The sequence below is a fragment of the Plectropomus leopardus genome, chromosome 7 (genome assembly GCF_026936395.1).
Source record: "Plectropomus leopardus strain MGB_pleo_1.0 chromosome 7, ASM2693639v1, whole genome shotgun sequence".
Classification (NCBI taxonomy): Eukaryota; Metazoa; Chordata; class Actinopteri; order Perciformes; family Serranidae; genus Plectropomus; species Plectropomus leopardus.
The window spans coordinates 20,411,032-20,434,633 of NC_142182.1; the positions used below are offsets into that span (position 1 = coordinate 20,411,032).

General features: G+C 40.2%; 1 protein-coding gene across 1 annotated transcript in view; it reads left to right on the forward strand.

The window, feature by feature from the left end:
* cttnbp2 (cortactin binding protein 2) overlaps nucleotides 1-23,602 on the forward strand; it is a 165,381-nt gene that overhangs the window by 33,843 nt on the left and 107,936 nt on the right. The window lies entirely within an intron of this gene.

The following is a 23,602-nucleotide window of genomic DNA, read 5'->3' on the forward strand; positions in this document are numbered from 1 at the left end:
GGACTGTATGAGATACTTATGTTTATTCAGTGTATTACACACAATAGCTGGCAGTCGGTGCATTTTCAGTTTGTTGAAACACTCCTGCTCATATTAGCACGGACTTGTTTTTCACAGTGCTGCCTGCACAAAACTGATGTGACACTACAAAATACATCAGCGACTGCGATCTGTAAATGTCATCCATAGACTGTAGAAATAATGGCTGCCATGGCATCACCCATTGTTTTTTTTTGCAATTTGAAGCCTCCAATTTGGCATTTTGACTACCTTGGTGTTCAGGAGCCGGAAATGACAACATTTGGGTGATAGGTTGGCGCTGTAGAGGAGCGAGGGGTCGATCTGACGGAGAAGCGGAGGATTCTAGAAGCAGAGACAATCTGTCACTCAAACCTGCCCCAATGTGCAACTTTAAGTCTTAATAAAATTGAAATGGGTAAGTTATATACAAATGTACAGTTATCTTGAAGGGGAAAATTAGCAAAGAATACTAAAAACCTTTTGTACCAGGCTGTAAACATGTTTATTTCTGCTTGTAACGCTGGACATGATAACGTGTCTTTGGGGACTGACTGGCTTTTGGTGCCAGCCTGAAGTTGTCATTAGAGGACCTGCAGTTTTTGGCACTTCAGTGTTGCCTTCCTTTTTCAGCCCTGGATGTTGCTGCTAGACGCCATCTCATATGCTGATAGGTTGATGTCAGCCAGCAAGGCGAGTGTTGGCAAATGTGTGGCAGATAAACTGGTGCATCCCTTAAATTTAGCCATAAAGCATGTCCTCGGTTTTTATTTTTGTTCATTTACTTCATAGATTTGCATTGCTTTGTATGTGTGTGTGTGTGTGTGTGTGCGTGTGTGCGCGTGTGTGCGCGTGCGCGTCTGTCTATGTTCACGTGTGTCAGCGTGTGTGTCCATGTCTATGCTTGCAGGATTTTGTTTTTTTTCAGCATGGGGTTAAATCAGCTGGATATAAAGAGCTGACACACATTTAATCAGAAAAATAGATATGCATGCACATGACTGCACCACAGACTCACTCTCTCTCTCTCTCTCTCACACACATACATACACACACACACACACACACACACACACACACAGTATAAGTAATAAACACACTTGCGGCACTATCAGATGTTGGGGGGCTTTTTGTGCTTCTGCCCACAGGGACTATGAGGTTTAATCAAGCAGCAGGCCTGTGTTGGTTTACTGTGGCATTAAGGATAAAAATAGGCTGCAAGGAGCTGACTCTACTGGGCAGCTCAGCCCCTCTACACAGCTGCAAGTCATGCTCTGTGTGTGTGTGCATGAACTGAAATGTATGTTTGTGTGCTTGCTCTGAAGTGTTTGCCTCGGTGTGTTTTTGTTTGAAGTTTTCTATTCTGAATTATGTTTTTTAAAGCAACATTTGCATATAGCTAAGGGACTGGAAAGTTTATGGCGTGTGGGTGGGTGAGTTGTTGTAAGTCTGAATGGCAGAGTTATTGGCCTCATTTGACTCTCATATTTTATAATTGAAGGTCAAAATGTATTTGTTTTTGTTGTAATTGCACTTTAATTTTCAATGAAGCTGTTTGAAATTGACTGTGGTATTTTATTTAGTTACTGTCATCTATCAGAGGATTGGCATTGCAATTTTTTATTCTACAAATGCTGTTCAATGATTCAGTGTTAAAGAATTAGTTCACCAAGTTAAGAGACAGTCTCATTGGCTTTTGTTCTTAAGGGTGTGATGAGACGGTCATTATTGAACTCATGTCAAGTCAGTGTCTCTGCATTAACCCTGTGAAATCTGGATCAACATCAATTTTTTTGTGCTGCTTGTAGATGCCTCTCACAAGTATTCACACCTTTAAACCCTGAGCAAAGTGGTGCGATTTTTTTCAGAAACATGGGAGAAATGGCAAGCGATTTGGTAAGAAATGTTCCTCAAACTGCAAAAAATCAGTAGATTTAGAAGATTGTTTAAAAAAGGGAAAAGGCAAGGGAAAACGATATTATTATAATTGTTATGCTTGTTTTTAACAATTTTTTGGGTCATTGCTTCTATCATTGCTCATTGCCTCTTCCCATGTTTTTGGAAGAAATCAAGCCAGTTTTCTCAGGTTTCAAAGGGTTAAAGGGATGGTTCACCCCTAGTCAAAAATATTTTGTATATAGGCTATTTTCCGCTTTCCTGTGGGACTATTTATCAGTCTAGTGTTGATCAGTGTTTTATTGTGATGAGTTGCAGCGTGTTTGAAATATGCCTTCTCTCCAACATAATGGAATTACATTGCACTCAGATTGTGGTGCTCAAAGTGCCAAAAAAAAAAACATTTAAAAAACTCAACAGCAATGTATTTTTCTTGAAATCATGACCAGGTTACTGAAGACAATCCGCAGACCTTGTTGTTTCAAGTAGGAACTATTTTCTTTCGAGCAATGTACATCCACAAACCGCATCACCCACATACATTGTGGTGACCCACATTATAGAGACATGTAGATACATTTACCAGACTGCTGCTCCTTTAAGAAGCAGAGTTAGAGAAGGGGATTCTGGGAAATGGAGTTTCAGCATTGTTGTTGGCATGGCTTAGCCTTACCAGCTCATTTTCTTTGGGTTTTCCCTGAGCTTGTGTTGTTGCTGTTTTGAAGTGAAAGTAAACAGACTCAACTCGACTCAGTCTCTTCGTCTCGTCATTCCTGCACTCCAGCAACATTGTCTATTGTGTTGGACACGGCCAGGCCCTGTTCCCTCTGCTTCCAGGCTTTATGCAAAGCTAAGCTAAGTGCCTCCTGGCTTAATTAAATTACTTAATTCATAATTATTTTTATGTAGGAACTATTTTCTTTCCACTGAACTGCATCAGCCAACCACATCATCCTGCAGAAGGAAGCACGTCTCCCACTAGTTCATCTAGCACCACTCAGCTAGCTGACATTACAGCTCAGCCGAGGAGGACACCATTAATGTTTGTATCTTGTGCTGTCACGAGCATGAGTCTCGTCCATGAGTAGACGCGTGGAGCTGGAGTTGGGAAACATTTAGCCTAGCTTAGCATAAAGCTGGGAAGCAGGGGTACTAGCCTGGCACTTTCCAAAGTTCAAAAATACTACCAATAACGTGTTTAAAGCTCTGTTACTAGCAGTTTGTATTATCACAGCTTACATTTGTATGTGGGGCCCATGTGGGTAATAAATGGGATGAAAAATGGGCCCTATATGGGATTGTCCACAAGTTCCATAATGGCCCCATGCCAACTGCCCACATTGGTGAGTTACTGAAGTGGACTCATGGGCAATATAGGGCCATATAGGGCCCATTTTTCAGCCCATTTATTTACCACATGGGCTCCATACTTGGGGACAAGGCTAGTATCAATCTCAGAGCATAAACATGTTTCCCAAAACGTTCAACGATTGCTTCAAATGTGGACCTTAACCTGAATATCAGGCTAACTCTGGCACACATGGTGGCTGACAATTAGTCTGTGTTTTTGCCCAAAATCTGAATTCACTCCAGGGTGGAAATTCCCTGTAACAGCATTCAGCCCATTATGGGACACCCTAGCTCTCTTAAAACAACAGACAAATTACGTTTTCTGAAAGCTGGAGCCATTTAAAGACCAAGACCATTAAAAGGAAAGAAGCCCCTAGAAAACTAAATTAATTGCAGGTTTTAAATTCCTCTTAAGCTGTGTTGGGGGAGGAACGTCTATCTGAGTCAGTGGGTGATTGGCTGATATCCAGTGTCTCATAGGAGCCCCAAACTGTTACCATTCATTGTGGCTACTATATATTCTGTGTTGCATTGTTGTGCTAGAAAGAGATTAAGAATAGGCGGGTTAGGAAGCCCGAGGAATCAGGATTTCCATCAGTTAATGTGTGTAGGAGAAAGAGTTCAAATCACATGACAGCATAAAGTGAGTATCTGTCCTCGTTCACATGAAGATTATTTATCATTAGATTTTGAGCTTCTCTTTCACACAGCATAACTGAGCCGGAGCCGTGAGAGTTCATAGTGTTTGTGTGTGTGTGTGTGTGTGTGTGTGTGTGTGTGTGTGTGTGTGTGTGTGTGTGTGTGTATGCGCGTGTTTTGTGTCCCCTGTGGTCTTTGTGGGTTTTTTTCTGGGGGCGGGGGGGCATACAGTAGGCCTATCTTGGGCTTCATCAAACTTTCATTGAGGCTGTCAGTTGAGCTCATTAAACATGAGTGGAGAAAGCTGCCACTGCATGGGATTCTGGGTAAAAATATCACAGCGTAAGGCATCTAGTCTGCACAATAACACATAACTGTAGAGGTGTATCAGTGTGTTTGTGTGCGTGTGTGCGTGTGTGCGTGCATGTGTGTGTGTGTGTTTTTACTTCTGTCCTTAGCAAATGCCCTCACTTTGAAGAGGAATCATATTTTTTAGATAAAGAGTTTCTCATCTTCCATATGACCCCATTATTGATTAAACCAGTTTATCTCAAATGGGCGCTATTAGGCATGGGGATATTTTTTAAAATCTTAATCCCTAAAGTAATTGTTTTATAATAAGTGATAATGTAAATGAAAGTCCAATAAACCACATTTTATATTCAATATTGCCATTTTCAATGCAGTTGGAACTGCTATGAACTGTAAACTACTGCAACAAATGCGATCACATTAATGTTTGATCAATGTTGATCACTGAAAAAGGTTTGAGAGCCACTGGATGAATCCTCACTGACCTCTCATCATCATTAAAACTGGACTCATCATTAAAACCTGTGAAACTCCAGGTTATTTTAAATTCTCATAATAGAGATCCCAAATATATCGTTTTTGTCAGGCTGAATAAAAGAAAAATAATCATTAATATCTGTAGACTGTAAACTGGTGTAGCCCTAAAAAGATGGTGCCTTCAGTCTGAATATTTCCTCAGCTGTAATGTCTTCTAGATTCAATAACGGGCTGGAACAAGTTGATTAGTGCTGCAAAATGTCAGAAAATGATGAAAAATGTCCCAAACCCAAAGGTATTTAGGTTATTTATAATGATAGAAAACAGGGAAACAGAGCAAATCCTCTCATCTGAGAAGCTAGACACAGAAAACATTTGTCATTTTTGCTTGAAAAATCATTTAAACCTGCAGTGCAGAACTTTTTTCTCTCCCCCTGGCAGTGAGAATGATTATGCAAACACTGCCGATGCTGGATGCTTGCAGGTGAGCTCACCGCGTCTCCCCCAGGCACTCTCTTCAAGTCTTCCTGTGCAAACAAGGGCAAGTTTTTGGAATATACACTCCATAAACTTTTTGTGGACACTTCTAAGGATTTTCTACTAAAGCTTGCTGCTCCATTGCTGTAATCTCTTCCCCCTTCCTGCCTCCTTTAGCACTACGTAGTTGATGTAAAATGCATCACTTCTGGTGCACCAGTGCAGGAAAGTGGCCGCCGACACAGCAACTCCAGTATACTGAGAAATACAGAGCTTTTCCCTGCAGTGATACTAGAATTGTGCGAACTCGTTTGGCAAGGTTTTGAATTGAACGGACGTTCTATCAGCTAATCAGTGTAAGGAATGATTGTTTTAGCTCCAGCATTCTCCAGATGAAGGAGAGGTGGCTATGTCTCACTTTGAAAAGGAATCTATCTCAGGCAGGTTTCCATTAACCCTCAAATTGTGCAAATCCAAATTGCGAATATAGAATAAGCCTAATGGAGAGGCATCAATTAAAAAAAAAAATCCTGTTTATTGCAAAAAAGTATTCACGCTTGCAGCAGGTGGTATTTCAGCCGATATGAAAAAGCCATATTTTACAAAACTACAATAGAAACTCTTTTTTTTTTTACTTTTACAGGGTACATGATGCAATGGCTATGTGCTTGTCAGAAGGAACTGGCTTCTTCGGGAATGATGCAGCAGGGGCTAGAGGTGTTATTGCATCGCATAACTCTATAAAAGTTGAGCAGATCATTGGGAAATCCTCAGGGAAATCCCGGACCATCACCTCCCAGAAATACCTCATACACATAAGGGGCATGCATTTCCATTATCGCTCGCATAACACGCTTACATCGCCTTTGATTGGAAATAACGACGCCCACTGTGGTGGCTGCAGTAGAAATAAACCTGCTGATGTTTCGAACATCCATTGCCCTGCTTATTGTAATATTAACACTCACTGGAAGAGTGGTCATCTCGCAATGGTGTTTCATTGACATTTTGAAAATATTGCTTCATTTTTGTGCAAATCTGTAATGGAAGCCTGCCTAGTGTCACAGTGAGAAAAAAAATTAAATGTAACAAATGAAACAGCAGAGCAGAAACTATCCACTAAAATTATTCTCTGTAGAATTATCACTAATTTCCATATTTACTCTGCTTCTAGTGACAGTTCAAGTGCACACAGATATTTTCACACTTGTGTCTTTGTTGCCCTCCACAGCTGAGTTAGAGCTTTCTGACACCAGGAGCTCAGCATTCCTGTCCTGTTGTTGGCTTGGTTATATAAGAGTGGCCTGGTTCCTCACTGATGTCAGAGTGATGTCAGCTCCGTGCTGACAGCATCGACGCCCCGAGGGCAACACAACGACCATCAACCCCCCAACTCAACCAACCACAGAGGCAGAGAGAGATAAATGAGAGATGGATTTTGGAATCATTTCCACTCATCGGGCCAATCAAGTAAAATAGTTTTGTGACATGATGCCACAAGCATCCACTGTGGTTTCAGTTTGTACAGTACGACCACCAGTATGAAGGAATCATTTTATATACTTTACTGATTTTTTCCCCCTCCAGAAAAACAGACCAACTTTTAGCTCTACTTCTAGGATTTCTGTGCTAAATCCAGAAAAATCTATGCATCGCTGTAGCACTACATCTTAGTACCTGAGCATCTGCTATACACAAAATTGTTTCCCAAAAAGTCACACGCTCATTGTTGGGGATCCATCAATTCCACGTCTTCACTGCAGTTGAGAGCATGCTGTGTTTTGTTGGTCTGATCCACTGCGTTCACTACAGGGATTGTTAGATGTTATCCACAGTTTCCCCATCATATTTATTCTGGTCGGGATAGGTGTAGTTTTTTGAACATCTTTATCAGTAAGGTGAAATAGAAAAAGGTGCGTTTTGTGTCATGGGAGAGTATAAGAATATTGTTTTTGCAGTGTGTTAATTATAGTCCAAAACTCAAGAATGTAAAAGCCTTGAAGCAAAGATGATTCACTTTGTGAAGCAGGTGAAGTTTTGATTTGGAGTGACGGGATAATTCTAATTACATCAAGCTGAATGTATGACGCTTTTTTTTTGTTGCTGCTTTTATACATCCCTGCTGGCAACATCTGGCATTACGTTTTTGGGTTGTCCATCCCATTCTCCTAAAGGCAATATCTAAAAAAAACCAAACAAATGTCTTTAGAGAATTTCCCTAAATTTGCCATGTATGTCGATTTGGACTAAAGGATGAACTGCTTAACTTTGGGTGTATTCTAGTTTTTTAAAATGGCACATGAGTTCGACAGTCAGCAGATAATGTAAAGCTGCAGGCACTGATTGTAGTTTTGGTGAGTCCCCAATCCCCCATAACTGTTGCATCACAATAAAGATTTTCGGACTTACCCACTTTAACCTGAGCCAATAATGGGGCTGACATACCTTGCTGAAGGGTGGAGTAATGCGATGAGTCATTTATCAGGCGACAACGCCACACATCCAGTGGTTACAGATTCTCAAATCTCATATACATTTAGCTTTTACATCTTTGCTCTGACAAAGCAACCAACTTTGAAATCTTTGCATTGTGCTGTTGAAAATAGAGATAGGCTTTTATAATTTTTCTAACTCGCAAAGTGACTTAAACTTTAACTTAACTTAAATTTATCAGAAAAAATGACCAACACATGAGTCAGTATAAGAAAAAATGTTAGCTGCAGCCTTGTGTTGGCATTGAAGTACTTGCACATTGTGTCTGGCCAGGATTTCCCAACTTAATGGTCTAGACTGGTGCGTGTCCTACAAGATGAGATGAAACATGAGCTCTGTGTTGGACAAGTTTTGGGGTGATAAAAATATAATGGCGTTCAGGTTCAGTGACACCTTGAACTGTCAACACATTACATAACTTTGAGAGGGTTGTGAATGCAGCCTATGGGGGGAAGTGGTAAATCATCTGTTGTGCTCCTTCCCTTCCCTCATCCTTTCTCACTCTATCGCCCCCCCTCACAGTGTCTCCTAGGCCTTTTCTTCCTGCCCCCCCCTTTCCCTCTGAACTTCTATTCTTCTCTTTTATCTCAGTCTGATTTATATTGTAGCTCCTCCACCTCCCCCCGTCTGTGCTCACGCTCTGTTATCCATTTCTCTTAGTCAAATCAAATCCTTTCGCTCATATTGATTCCTCCAGCAAAGTGAAATCCCATGTGATGTCGGTCATCTACTCTCTCTCTCTCTCTCTCTCTCTCTCTCTCTCTCTCTCTCTCTCTCTCTCTCTCTCTCTGTGTCTGTGTCTCTCTGTCTCTGCTGGGATTGATATCTGACTCACTTGTCACCAACTGTCATCGCTCTGCATACTGATTGAGATTTATGTGATGTGTGTGTGTGCATGTTTTTGAATATTGAAAGATGCCTTCCAAACTGCCTTGCACCTGCGTATACACCCGGTCATTATCATTCATGAACCAAATGTTATATAACACTTTTTCTACTTTTACATGCTAAAAAAAATCTGTAAGAATATCTGTTAACAAATGTAAAATTGTGTATTTTAGTAAATCCAGTGTCTCCAGAAGACCCTTCTTGCTCCTTTAAGGGCTGATGGGGGAGAAATGAGGCAAAGATGCTGTGTGAGGTGAAAAAGACAGGTGCATAGTGGTGTCCTGAAAACAACTAAAACCTAAGTTATTGTAGTTTGACCTGCTGATTTAACCTCCAACACAGTCAGCCGTTGGAGTGGCAGCAAAAGCTGAGGGAGACAAATAAGGGTGGACATCGCAAGTTTCATTACGATACAATAATCTTATTTAATTATTTGATTCTTTGGACAATAATACAATATTTGCTGATATCACAATATCTTCCACAATATGATTTTGATTCAATTCAATTTAGGGACTTGGGATATACTAATACACACACACACACACACACACACACACACACACACACATATACTGTATATATATATATAACTATACTATACTATAACTATTATTATTATATAGTAATGAAAAAAAACCGATAAGGAGTATCGATGGCCGTTTCAGAGAATGTATGGCCTAAAATTTGCTCCAAAGTCATTGGACAGTCATTGAAATGTATTGGTAAAAATGTGTATAAACCCTGTTCAATGTCCGCTGCAATTTTACGTCCATAAATTTGTTTAGAAACCATAAAACAAAAGATGCTGCTTATTACTGCAGAACTAGCCTGAGAAATATCTCATTTCATATTAGGTTTTCTTCAGTGACACAGTAATGCAGTGATAGTTGTCTGTACATCCATGGCGACATTGCAAACAGGAAATGCTGATAGCAAATTCAGCAGATTTCTAATGGTGCCATTTTGCCTAAATGGGGGAGGTGGGTATTTGCGAAAGCCCTTGTACTAGAGAATCAGTCTAATTGCTGATAATGGTGCAACAGCTTAGAGCTGAAATGCTGGAGGTAACATGGTGCTGTTTAGTGTCACCAAGTCATCATGTGGAAGCTCTGGAGATTTTGTGTGTGTGCTGTGACTTTTGTCGAGGAGATGTGTGGTTGCAGCTGATGACCTTTTAGCTCCACTTTTCACCATATGCGAGCTATAGGTGCCACCTTGTCATCCTACGTCTCGGAGGTTTGTTTTACGGTTTAAACGTCTGCTGCCACATTATCAGCTCATTGACTGATAACTTGAGAGGATGCGTGTCGATGCGCAGACGGGGTTAATTGGTGTGTGTGCGTGTGTGTGAATGACAGATGGGCCTCAGGATTGTTACCATCATCCCCAGAGCCAGTGCATCCTGAGGGACTATCCAACCCCCGCTGACACACAGACTGAGAGAGTCCTTCAATGTTTTGGAGGCCTCCATATCTCCAGAGACCAGAAATGGATCCAAATAGATCCCCCACACATACATCCTCAGCCGATCCTGGCTCTTAATTCGCTTCTTGCTCGATGCTGTTTGTCAGCTCATCGCTGCTCTGACCTAGAAAACCAAAACGGGATTGGAGTCAATGAAGAGGCACCTCAGGAGTGGAACATAAATCAGGTCATTATCCTGCAGAGAACCTGATAGAAGAGAAGTCGTTAATGCTCTGAGGTGTAATTTCTCACATTTGTACCCTAAAATTTCTTGCGCTCTTGATGGCACAGATTCCTGTTTGCGAGTATGTGAAAGAATGCTCAAGGCAAAGCTGAAATCTGTAAATTCAGCACAAAAAATAGAGGCTACACTAATTGTGAACGTTAGACTATGCAGATTATGCACTTTCTCCTGTGGTGATTTTTCAACGAGAATTTTGCCAGAAACCCACAAACCTTTTTTGGAACATTTGAAACAGAAGAACCTTCTGTGAATCTAGATGCTGTCCTCCAAAAAGTCCTTGTCTCAGAGACTGCACTGTCCTCTCAGACCTAGACCCACACTCACTTTATAATCAAGTATTAGTCTAATCTTTTCAGTCAATACCAGTAATGGTTGTTTTCAGTGTTGTTTTCATCATACGGTGATGTTATGAACTTATGAAATCATTCTACAAATTTCTGTTGAATAAATGTTTTTTAGTTGGGATGTCAAACAAGTAATTATTTAAATTGCAATGAATTGCTGAATTTCAAAAGTTAATCACAATACTGGCAATTTTTTTACGGCATGTTTGCAGTTCCATTATTTTGCCTTTCAAAACTGTTTGAAAATTACATTATCAAGGTGAAGCAATTTTTACCATATTGTCTTGATTGGTAATCGAATGACAGCATTTAGTGGCTGGTGTTGGCCGGGCTACAGTCAGTTTAAATTTAGCAGCACTGTAGTTAACTTCTTCAATTCACTTCTATCCACAGGTCTGTGGCAATTCACAAACTCCAAAATAGTGCTTTGCCATCTTTGGTGATGTTGCTGTTTGCTGACATCAGTCCGATTAGCTGCACCTTTGTGCTCAGCTCATAGGTGGTAGATCTCAAGAGTGTTTATGGACCCAGTGTGCAGAAATATGAAAATATAAAAGGCAACACATATTTACACATTTATACTGCATGAGTTTGATTACTGGGAGAGGAAAGAGGAAATGGGCTTTAACACAAGTAAAAACACATTAAATTACTCTGTTTGAATCAGGTGTATTTTTATACTCTGTGATCACTTAGTAAAAGGGTGTCACCTGTCCATGTGAACTAAAATAAATGAAAAGAATACCAAAGCAACATGTAAAAAAATAAAAGCAGTTGAGCAAATGTTCTAATGCCAAGTGTCTTTGGGCAAGGTGCAGAACTCTGCTGTCACACACGACATCTGTCACAACACGTGTCAAGAAATGACAAATGTGAGAGCAGCTTCAACTTGAAGGTGGAGGGTTGGACTGGCCAGGATGCTGTTGACAACCATGCCATGCTGACCCGACTCTGTGTGACTGAAATGAAAGCCTGCAGAGAGAAAGGTCGATGTATTGATGTGACCGTCCTCCCGGCAAGCCTCGGCACAGGCGTTACCGGCAGAACAGCTAGCGACTGACAGGAAGTGCTGATTAAAAGCCCCCGTGGCAGGAAACCAGCACCACTTATGACTGTTTGCACAATAAAATGCTCCAGCAGCTGTGATTGTGCTCCTCGAGGCTCTTTGTGTATTCCATACATTTCCATCATATTCGGTGCAGGTGCTGTTTGCATGGTAGCTCTGCTGGACTGCTGCAGCCTGCACTGATGCATAATAGTTTATAAAATGTTTAATGGAAAAGGACATTAATAACACAGGTTATTTAAAATTCAAAATAATAAAAAAGGTCAAAATGTATGTTATTAAATATATTAAAATGGTTCCACTGCAGGTTCCAGAGGACATGTTTCTCTACTTGCAATTAAAAGTACAAATTTTTAATTAGATTTTACATTTAAACAGAATAGAGTTATGTATGAAATGTGTCCTTTTGTGCTTTATATACTTTGTCTCTTTCGTTATCACAGAAACACAAGTTAGACTTGTATTCCAGAGTTATTACATCGGTCAGTATCTGGCAATGTGACAAAACAATATTGTCAGCAGCAGCATACTCATAGGGGTCGTGATGTCTTTTCAGTGTTTATATATACTTTTTGGTCTCATTTTGAATTTGAAGTTAGACTGCACCTAATGATTATTTGCATGATTATTAGTCTTTATCTATACACAATTTTAAATGTAGTCTAAAGTCCCACAACATTTGAGTTATAAGGATGTAAAACAGAGCCAAACAACAAATCTTGTCATTTGAGAAGCTGAAATTAGAAAATTCTGTGGTCAGGGTGACCGGCACATTCATTTATTTGTGGCAGCCTGCCACGATAGCGCCACATATTGTTTTCTCGATTTTTGGAGAGCTGTTGGAATACTGTTCATTGCACCATACTCTTGGAGCATAGAGCGTACTCTGGGCACAGATGGAGCAGTAGAACGCCAAGTACAGTGAAAATGAAACTTAACTGTTCATTCTACTGGGTCTAAAAGTACACACACACACACACACACACACACACACACACACACACACACACAAATAAAATTGGGAAACATTTGCTGCACCACCACCCTTTTTAATTATTGCTGTTAGCTTTCTGGAGATGTGTTCATTTTTAAAGAATGAGGAAAAAATATAAATCCAATAAAAATCAAGTTTTTTTTTTTTGACTGCTTTCACACAGAATACACACAATACTATGAGGCGAAAAAGCGACATAATTTCTATTTGGAACAAGATTGATTTTTTCTGAGTCCTTTTGTTCCACAAGTAAATGTCAGCCAATCATGATGTGCCTGTAATTATGAAGATTATAAAACAACACAGAGGCTTCATAATACCAACCAAAAAGGCACAGCTTATTACTCTTTTCAATCTGAAAAAGGCGCAACATACCAAATCTACTTCTTCTGTTCTTAACCTTTCACAATAAAAGCCTTAGCCATTTACCCTGCTGTTTACCAGAAAGAATGCAATTCACTCAAAGCGCTACATGGAAAGGAAACTCAAGAAATACCTGCCAGTCGCTGCCCTGAGTCAAGTGGCTCCTGGTTGTTGTCGAATGAAAATTTGCAGGCGATATTTTGCATTTAATTGGAAAAACCTTTAGACATAGACTTACTGAATAAAAAAGCCACTGTTGTGCTGAAAAGAGTGTCTACTGGCAGAGAGTAGCAAAAGCTGATGAAGAGTGTCCATTTGGAACGAGACACCTATTAGACTGAGTGCATATCGCATTACGACTGTCTTTGTGCTTCCTGCAGGACATCGCCAGGGACGTTTTTAAACACATCAAGAGGAAGTTTCTTCTTCTCGTTTAATTTTCTTAATTAGGTGTCGGGCTGGTGTTCAGCAGCTACTGACACAGGAGTCTTTTTCATTCACACTGCTCTTCTTGGTAGTTTCTGTGGCTTGTTTCAAGGTTTTTCCCCCAAACATTTCCAGCCTTTTCTCAGCCCCTCTTTTGTTAAAAAGGAGCAACATCTCTAGCATTGGACCCTTGAATGAAGCACCCTTGAGCACTTCCTCCTCTTGTGATCTGATGTTTGCTTGTGTATTTTTTCTGGACATGAACAGCTCCACTGTTTGACCTAATGATTTTTGTATTGGAGCTGGAGATTGGCAGACAGCCACCTCGTTATTCACACAGTCATGAATGGAGTTAAAATGAGACACTTGAATACATGCTGCTCTTTTCTCCGCCGTGTAAAGTTTGAAGGACTCTCTTCTTCCTTTCTGCACCCCCAGTTGCTAGGCTTCACTGCTCTCTGTCTCTCAATCTGATTTTAGTTGTTGCTCCTGTCCTTCCCTCTTAGCGTTTGTCATTTCTCCACCTCTCACGTCTGTCTTCTACTCTTCCTCCACCTCCTGTTGCAGTGATCCATCTCCGTTTCTCTGCAAAGACAAACTCTCTTTCTGGCTGCGCTCCCTGAACCCTCTCACCCACTGAGTGCAGCATGCCTGTAAAGGTTGATGCTAATAATACTGAGGTCTCACTCTGAGCCCTCCTCCACTGCTGCACTTGTAAATACTATCGTATCACTGTTGCTGCTCTTGTAAATACAATACCCCACCTCCAAACCAGTAGGTAAACATCTTACTTAAACCTTATTAACTGGGATTGCTGGAGGTCTCAATTGGCTGCTGTCCACATGGTGAAACTGAAACGTGGACATGTTGACTTTAAATTGCCTCGCTTCAAATCTGACCTAACCTGCTCTCTGGCTACAGAGTCATCAGATATATAACGAATAGTTATTTGGAGTCAGCTTTGATTAAATTGTTGAGGGTGCCTTGAAGTGCAGATATCCCAAAAACAGTGTAGTTCTGTGAGTTTATGTACAGTCTAAAGGCAGCATATTATTTTGTTACATGTGTTATGTGACACCGGCAGCAAGGGATCTCACAAGAACAGATTCTTTGGTGCCAAGTCAATGCCAAAATTCTGAAAATGTGACATTGCATGTTTTTTTTCCACAGTAGCATTGGTAGCAGGGATTAGATTTGGGCAGTATTACAGTGTAATGGTATACCAGGGTATTTAGAAATCCTGAAGGTATGTTTTTTCAATACCCTCATAAATACAGGTGCTCCTCTCTCTATTAAACTCATTGTATGTAGTGCACAGCACGCATTGCCAGAGCCCAGTCTCTAGTTTCTAGTGGTGGAACAGGCAGCTGAGCTGAAAAGACATAGTGACACCTTGTGGTGGAGGGATAAGTTACAGGACTGTAAACAGCTGGCTGCCAGCAATGGCAGAGAGAGACCTTGGGGAATAACGGCATGTTTTTTACATTACATTTGGTGAATTGTTGATTTATTTTGACCAAACTGGAGCTGGTGACTTTCTTACTAGATTACAAATGGCTTGGGTGAGTTTGATTTTATTTCTGTCGTGTTTGAATGAAGTGTGTTTTATAATGAGTTAATGAGGCCATTAAGCCCCTTCAGTCTTCTGTGACCAAGAGAACATTGTGTGTGCAGTTATATATCTCTGTTTAATAAGCAAAATAAGTGTATTTAGTATCTTTATATATTTGTATCTTTGTTGCAATAACTTTATAAAGTGTTGTTGACATGAGTGTAGTATTAAAAACTCTTAAATCTAAAGGAACTATACTAATTTAACTGTATTAATGACAAAGACCACCAGTGGAGACCGGAGACTGAGCTTCGTAGTGCGTGCTGTGCACTACATACAGTGAGTTAAACAGAAAAAGAGGCACCTGTATTTATGACGTTGTTAAAAAACATACCTTTGGGATTTCTTATTAGCCCGGTATACCATACTTCTGCAGTAGACCCCAAAAGCTATACTGAATGAAATAAAATGTAATCTGTAAGTGTCAGTGGAAAAACTCGCACTGCTCAAGCTGTCCTGTTTGCTGTAGCTTCTCTCTAAAGCCAACCGATGGATCTATGGGATCAATAGAGTCTCGGGGGAGCTCAGCGTTCGACAGCTGATGAGATCTCAAAGGATTTAGCTCAAACCCGGACGCTGTAATAGGGTGACCCATGACCCTGAGCCTCACAGCCAGGAAGTATTGATGAGCCTTTCCATAGCTCCAGATAGGAAGTGAAAAATTGCGAGATGAATGAGGGGAAAGGTTTACTTGGGCATGTATCAGAAAGGGTTGCTTTAAAAACACAATGAACAACTGGAGTTTGTTTTCATTTCACTCTAGGCTGAATTAGACTGCATCTTTTAATTTGAGAAACTTCTTTACAAAAGCACAGCTGAACAATTAGTTTTACGTGTCCCCTCAAGACCACTCTCTTTGAAAATATAAACAAACACTTGTGTTATACAAAGATGGGGAAGCAGATTACGTTATTTGAAAAAAAAATTAAGAACTTTCTTCTTTATTAATTAAAAGGTCATTAACTTCTTCCAGATGAGTTTATTGTGCAAAGTATTACATGAACTTGATTAAATAAACAATACTTAACATACAGAGCTGATAATCTGAAAGTAGAAATAAGCTTAAAAATATGATGATGGTGAAATGAAGAAATCAGGACAACAAGGATCAGAATCAGAATAAAATGTATTACAGAGTAGTTATTCACATACAGGGATTTTGCTTTGTTTATTTTGTGTATACATTAAATATACAATAAATGTATTAAAAGGAATAAAAAAAAGGCAAAGTACTGCAACAATCATGCAGTATATATAAAATATATATAAAAATGTAAAAATGTACAATATAAGTAATACAAAAACACTTGAAGAATACTGTAACATAACTAATATATGCATTATAGCTGTTTCATAATAAGAGAACTGCACAGTTTTGTGCAACATTTGCAAAAATATTGAGCCGGGGCTGTGCAAAAGGCCTATAAGATGGTTTAACATTTTAAATATTTTTGTCCTCCTCTCTGTGAATACTGACCCAGAGATACACTTAGCCAACCCCAAACCTTCAGTCTGATAAGTGATGATCGTAATGTGGAAGTGAAGAACCACAGCAAGCTGACTAAGAACTGTAATGGTCTCTGGTTCTGTGTAAATATTTACAGGAAGATCCTTTGAGGCAGAGGGCAGTTTAAAGATGCCATTGCCTCGCTCCTGACTATTTACTCTGGAGCTTTCCAGAGGATTCCCTTCAGCTGCATCTGTTCAGCTTAGAGCTCAGTTACATTACTTTGATAGGGTAATTAAGTAGTCACATTACTTATTACATTTTTGACAGAGTAATGAATAATCTATAACACATTTTATTTAAAAGTAACCCTTCCAATACTGAGTGCGAACAGTCTTGGATTTTCACCACAGTGCATAGTAAAAGGTTACAGTGATACTTTAATAACCAGTGAGTCATTTTCCAACAAAAATACCAAATATTATGGTTCCAGCTTCTCAATTGTGAAGATTTGTTTTCTTGATCTCATGTGATAGTAAATCAATAATTTGGGGGTTTTGAGCTGTTTTATTGGACAAGTCAAGTCATTTTAGCACATAAATTTGGGCTTGTTGTAAACTGTCAAAGGCACTCTTCACATTTTATAGACCAAATGATTATCTCTTGACAAAGGTTCGATTTAGCCCTAGTTGAGTTCTCTAGTTGAGTGGTAAATGTAGGCAGTGGAGGTAACAACTGATGATTAAATTACGTTTCAATTGCTTCTAGAGTGATTTAAAGGTCCAATGTGTAAGATTTAGGGGGATTTAGTGGAATCTAGTGGTGAGGATTGCAGATTGCAACCGGCTGAAACTTCTCCTGGTTGGAATCTCTTCACTGTTCATTGTTAATCAGGTTTTTACCAGGAGCTGAATTATTTGAAACAAAATGGTTAATTTAAACCGATAAGAAGACTGAATAAAAACATTTGATGTTACAAATTAGTGTGTTGTTATGTTGTTCAGTACGTTGAAGACGGGCCCCTATACCAGCACCTGCAAATGTGTGCTCTCCTTTATTCACTTTCTTGGAGCGGCTGTGGCTCAGAGGTAGAGCGGGTCGTCCTCTAATTGGAAGGTCAGCGGTTCGATCCCTGGCTCCTCCGGGCAACATGTTGAAGTATCCTTGGACAAGATACCGAACCCCAAATTGCTCCTGATGCTGCATCATCGGAGTGTGAGTGCATGTGAATGATTACTGAGTAGCAGGTGGCACCTTGCACGGTAGCCTCGGCCACCAGTGTGTGAATGTGTGTGTGAATGGGTGAATGTGACAATGTGGTGTGAAAGTGCTTTGGGTATGCAACAAGACTAGAGAAGGGCCACACAAGTACAGCCCATTTACCATTTACCATAACTTAAGATACAGACCTTCAGAAGGTTTTTACCAGAAGCTGAATTATCCACATTATCTCTTTCTCTGAAAAACAAATGCAACAGTTGATTTAAATTGGTAAAAACACTGAAGGAAGCAGTTTGGCGTTACAAAGTAATTTGTTATCCGATGCTCTCGTAGCAGAGTGGCTGCTAACTACAGTGACTGATGTGAACACTTGAATGTCCCTATAGAGCCAGTGTTTGGTTTGTCCATTCTGGGCTACTGTAGAAACATGGCGGTGCAACGAGGTGATCTCTGTAGACAATGACCTGCTTCCTATATAAATATAAACGGCTTATTCTAAGGTAACAAAAACACAACAATACTCATTTTCAGGTGATTATATACTAAAGAAAAAAATTATTATATTTCATCTTATTCAGTGTATCCCACAAAATCCTAAACGCTGGAGCTTTAAAGTTTTACTGTGAGTTTAAGTAAGAAGACGAGGCCGACATAAATACACCACAGGGAAACGTGTGCTCATCTGATATTCATTTTTATTTTCCTCTATTTTACAAAGATATTCTGCTCCTCTTTATTGTTTCTCCCTTTCTCTCTCTCACTTTCTCTCTTACACACACACACACCCACACACTCGCGCGCGCGTGTACACACACACACACACACACACACACACACACACACACACACACACACACACACACACACTGTTTACATTGGCCTGCTCACAGTCAGCCATCAGCATCAAGAGCTACTTCAGTCTTCTTGGGATTCACCATCAATCTTTATGCTCTTTGTGTGTGTGTGTGTGTGTGTGTGTGTGTGTGTGTGTGTGTGTGTGTGTGTGTGTGTGTGTGTGTGTGTGTGTGTGTGTGTGTGTGTGTGTGTTGTTTGATTCTCCAAACTCCATCTCCTTGTTTGGCAAAGTGTCTCACAGCACCTTTCCATCGTCCGTCTGTTCTCCTCTTTGTCTCTGCTGTCTGTTTTTCAGTCTCTCACACTCGAGGCTCTTTGTCTTTTTACTCATCGCCTCCGCGTTTCATTTAAATGTCTCTCGCCCAGATATTTAATATTCCTCCTTCACCAACCTGCTGCTTCTGTTAGATTGGCCTGTGATGTAATGGCTGATTTTAAATAAAATCTCCTAAAAGTGCAGTTGAAATAAATACAATTAAGACAGTTATTAAAAAGCAAAGAGAGTAAAAGGTAAAAATAGAATAGGATGGCTAAAGAGAGACTTAAACTCAACTTAACTGTCTTGGTTACTCTTGCTAGTATACTAGTTGGTAGGTCCACTGTTCCAACAATCACCAGCTCTGGTTTGTTCAAAATAAATCCTTAATTCATGAGGTTAGACCTAAAATATGTGCCATTATTCCCCACAGTCTATCTCTGCCTGCTGGCCACTGGCTGTTTACAGTCTTGTAACTTAACCCTCCACTACTAGTGTTGTGGTGTCTTTCAGCTTAGCTGCCTGTTCCATCAGTCGAGACCACTGGCTAAACTCTGGTGGTGCATGCTGTGCATTGCATACAATGAGTTCAATAGAAAGAGGAGCGCCTGTATTTGTGAAACACATACCTTGGTGATTTCTAAGTACCCTGGTATACCGTTGTACTGTGATATTGCCCAAGCCTAATTATAAGATCTGAAGCTCTTATTGTCTTTATTATTTATTTAGCTTTATGATAATAATTTGTCACTATTTGAAGTGTTTCCTGCAGGTTTACTGTTTTTTCACTGCAACAGAAATGATCCTCACTGCTCTCTCGCGCTCTAAAATCTGCATCTGTGAACAAGTTTCCGGATGTTTCTGAGTCATTCTCTCTGTCACCACCTCTTATGGTCAGAGGGATTGGTCTCTGTGCAGCTGCTGTACTGCATCCAAGTGGGTTTTGGTCGGGTATTATTTGACCATTGGATTACTGTGAGTGGTCATCTGGTTGTGGTCGGGGTGATTAAGAGCAGGTTTGACAGGGCTGATGTTACAGAACTGTACTCTGGGTTAACCAATGCCAGTAGCTTCTGTGTGGAGCAGCAGTTTGGATAACAGTGGACTTTACAGCAGCTTTATCCCATTTACTAACCCACAGAATCTGATGGAACAATCTCTGTGGCTGTTTAGGGGCCAGCACCTATCTACAGAAACCTGGCCGGGACACTGGGAGAGTGGGAGGTTGGCAGGGAGTGAATGTGTTATTGTGGTGTCAAGTAAATGTACAAAATTAACTTTTTAGAGAGCTGAACAGCAGGCCACAATAATTAACATATTTTAACATCTGTTACCACAAACCTTTATCTTTTAGAAGCAGCACTAGACTTTTAGAAGCTACTAGAGAGTGTAAAAAGACAGAAATACAAAATTACTGCTCTAACTGTATTGTGTACTGTATGTGTCTCAGACTCAGTGCTCATTTACAAACAGGTTAATACAGATAAGTACATACCTCTAATACATGGAGAGACAGATGCTTATCGTGGTGATAAAATTAAGGGTCAAGTGTTTAGGATTTAGGGGGATATATTGAGTGAAATTGAATGGAAATTTGTCCTTGATCCTGCTACATCTTTGGAGTTGAGGGATGAGTTGATTAAAATTAGCAGCTTCTATGAAGTAGTAGCATTTATGCAAGTTATAGTCCAACCTGATAGAAATTTATACCTGTCCGACTGACTTACTCTCACATTTCACCACATTTCTACATATTTATTTTATTTGTGCCTCTCAGAATGGCGTAAGCTGCAGTTATACAGGCTGTAGTCCATTCTAATAGATATTTGTACCTGTCAGAATGACCTACTCCACATTAAACGACATTTATGCAAGTTGTAGTCCAACCTGATAGATATTTATACCGCCTCTGGAGGTGAAGTAGACTTCACAGGTCAAAGCGAGCGTCACCCAAATGTCAGCATCCATTCATATGAGGAACAGAAGGAAAAGTTTGCACAAATAATGATACTGCTGCTTTCATCACGATTGATTGATATTGAAATCCCGATTATTTAACATGATTACTCATTGGCCTTTGGAGCATCATGCAGTTATTGAACATTAACTCTGGTGTTTATTTTTTAACACTGGATGATTTTTAACTTTAAATGGGCCTACAAGTGAACTGAAAAACAAAGAAAGCTGCAGCCACGACTGTAATACGTCTTGCACTTTACTGGAGTTTGTTCATATTCACATAATAATAAACCAAACCCAACTAATATAATTTAACAATACATAACAGTTACTGTATCAATGGCAGCAAAAATACATTTGAAATTGGGATCAATGATTGTTTCACTAACTCAGGTGAGACTCAGCAGACACTTCTCCATGATCTGTTTAGAAATAGCTGGGAGTGTCACTACAATGAGAAAAACTGGTCCACCTTAACAGTCCACCTTAAGAGAGCCTGATCAGTTTCCGGTAGGAAGCTAACTCAGCTTGCTAACTCCGGGGCTAACTTCTGTCACTTAAAACAGCCGCAGCTGGCTGGTTTCGCGTCTAACTTTCTGCTCCTCTCACTGAGGCCATCACCGGCGCGTGCATGTTTCCTCTCCCCGCGCGTGCTTGTTGTCGCTCGTGCTCTCGCTCTCGCTGCACGCGCTTTCCGGAAACAGAATGAAACGACGAAGTCTCAAAACAACCGGAGAGGCCGCGCGCAGCGGCTCTCGAGCCGAAACTTCTGTTAGGACTTTGGACAGAGCACGAGGAAAGCTCGCGCTTGATTTACAAAATAAAAGACAAAACGGGAGCAACATTGCTTGACTCATTATGTCGCGCATAATAGTTTTATCTCTATTATCTTGTTTTGAAAATGTAGGGAAGGCAAAATCGAAATCGAAATTGAAATCCGATAAATCGCCCAGCCCTATCAGTGATACAGAGTTGCTTTTTTTCTGCTTTAACTTTATTGGTTCATGGTTTGCAGTGTTCAGTTTGGAAATGTGTAAAATCAATAACTGGTCAGTGGGGCTGATTAATTCTTACTCCAAAAGGTATAGAAGTGCACAGGAAAATCAGCATTATTTATTATTTTCCACAAAAACTTTGACTCTGACAAATGATGAGTTGTTATTGCTGTTTTCTTTGTTTTTTTGGGGGGTTTTTTTTTGTTTTTTTTTGTCTTGACCATTATTCTGCATTCATTTGCTGCTTGCTGTCTTGGGCTTCCGATTCATCTGCTGAACATAACTCTGTTTACATTCTCCTGCAAGTCAAAGCAAGAAGATGAATGATAAACATTAGGGGCTGCAGCTGTGCAGCTGAAGAATTTGTCAGCCTTGGTGGCAGTTTGCACTCAGTTAAGGCTTGTCTAGCTGAATTATCCACAAAAGGCAGTTTGTTTTAGCATTTGTCAGGTGCTCAGCTGAGGCCTGATGTGATACCTTGTCTGGCTGCGATATTCAGTTCAGCCTGTGATCAAACCACAAGCCCCGTGCCCTTACCTCTGATCAGCTCAGGGAACTCAAATTCCCATCTCTATCTGTTGGTGTAACCTGAGAGCAGCTGTGTCTGCTGCAGCACTCAGTGCATGTGGAGTCGGGCAGGCGGGCTCACAGTGGTCAGGATTGAGTAGTGGGGGGCTCAGGGTCCGCAGCCATGGTCAGATGGAGCGACTTCCTCCTGGACCACAACATGCAGGGGCGGAAGCTGAGGCCTCGAGGTGGAGGCAGACAGTGGGTGCTGATGCTGCTGGGACTAAAGATTAGCAGCACCTTTAAACTATTACAACTGTAAATAATTGCTTTCTCTTTCACTATCTGGGGTCTGGTTTCAGCAGATGCATTTACTGCAGCTGTACAGAAGATTAACCTCCCTATAGCTTGATAAAATACAGAAGCTGAAATACTTTTTTATCATATGTTTTATGTGATAAGCACTTTGTAAAGTCAGTTTTAACATGAGCACTATGGATAAATGACTGATTATCCTTCTGATGTTTCATAATCAGAATGATTCAATTTTGTCACAATGATGGTTTGCACAAATTTGATTAATTAGTGGTGGGGATTGTGCAAATATTCGCAGCCGTGCGTAAGGATGGCTGCTCTGGCAAAGTTGGAAAACCTCTAAGATGTAACACAGTTGGTGAAATTGCACTTGTCATATTTCTCACTGACAGGTTTAGTGAACACTTGAGGGACACAAGTCTCAATATGCAAATGTGCATTTCTACATTTATTTATGGCCAATTGTGAGTGTGAAAATGAAGCTCAGGCCTGTGTGCTCAGCAGACCGATAATTGAGATTTATTAAAAAGAATTACATGTGTACATGGCTATGTAGATCTGACAAAGCAATGTGTGTGCAAACTTCTGTCTTTGTGCGTATACACAGGTTTAGTCATGAATCTACAGTCTTATGATCTGGCTCCAGGCATGACAGCAGTGACGCATATATGCCAAATCAGCTCCATAAACGTAAAAAATAGGCCGGTCTTCTATTTCTATTTTTTTACCCATGGTGGCCACAAGCCACAGAAAGAAGTCATGTGTCTGTCTATATTTTTTGTTAATTTACACTATGATATTCATAGAATGTACAACAACAAGCTATTGAAATACCCTAATTTAAAATAAGTTTCCATTTCAATTTATTGTTATTTTTATTACATAAGTTAACCAGACTATGCATCTACAACTCTGTATCTTTGGGGTCTTGAGCTCCCTGTCTGCATTTATTTGCCAGTACCAGCTGGAGGTTTCCTAGTA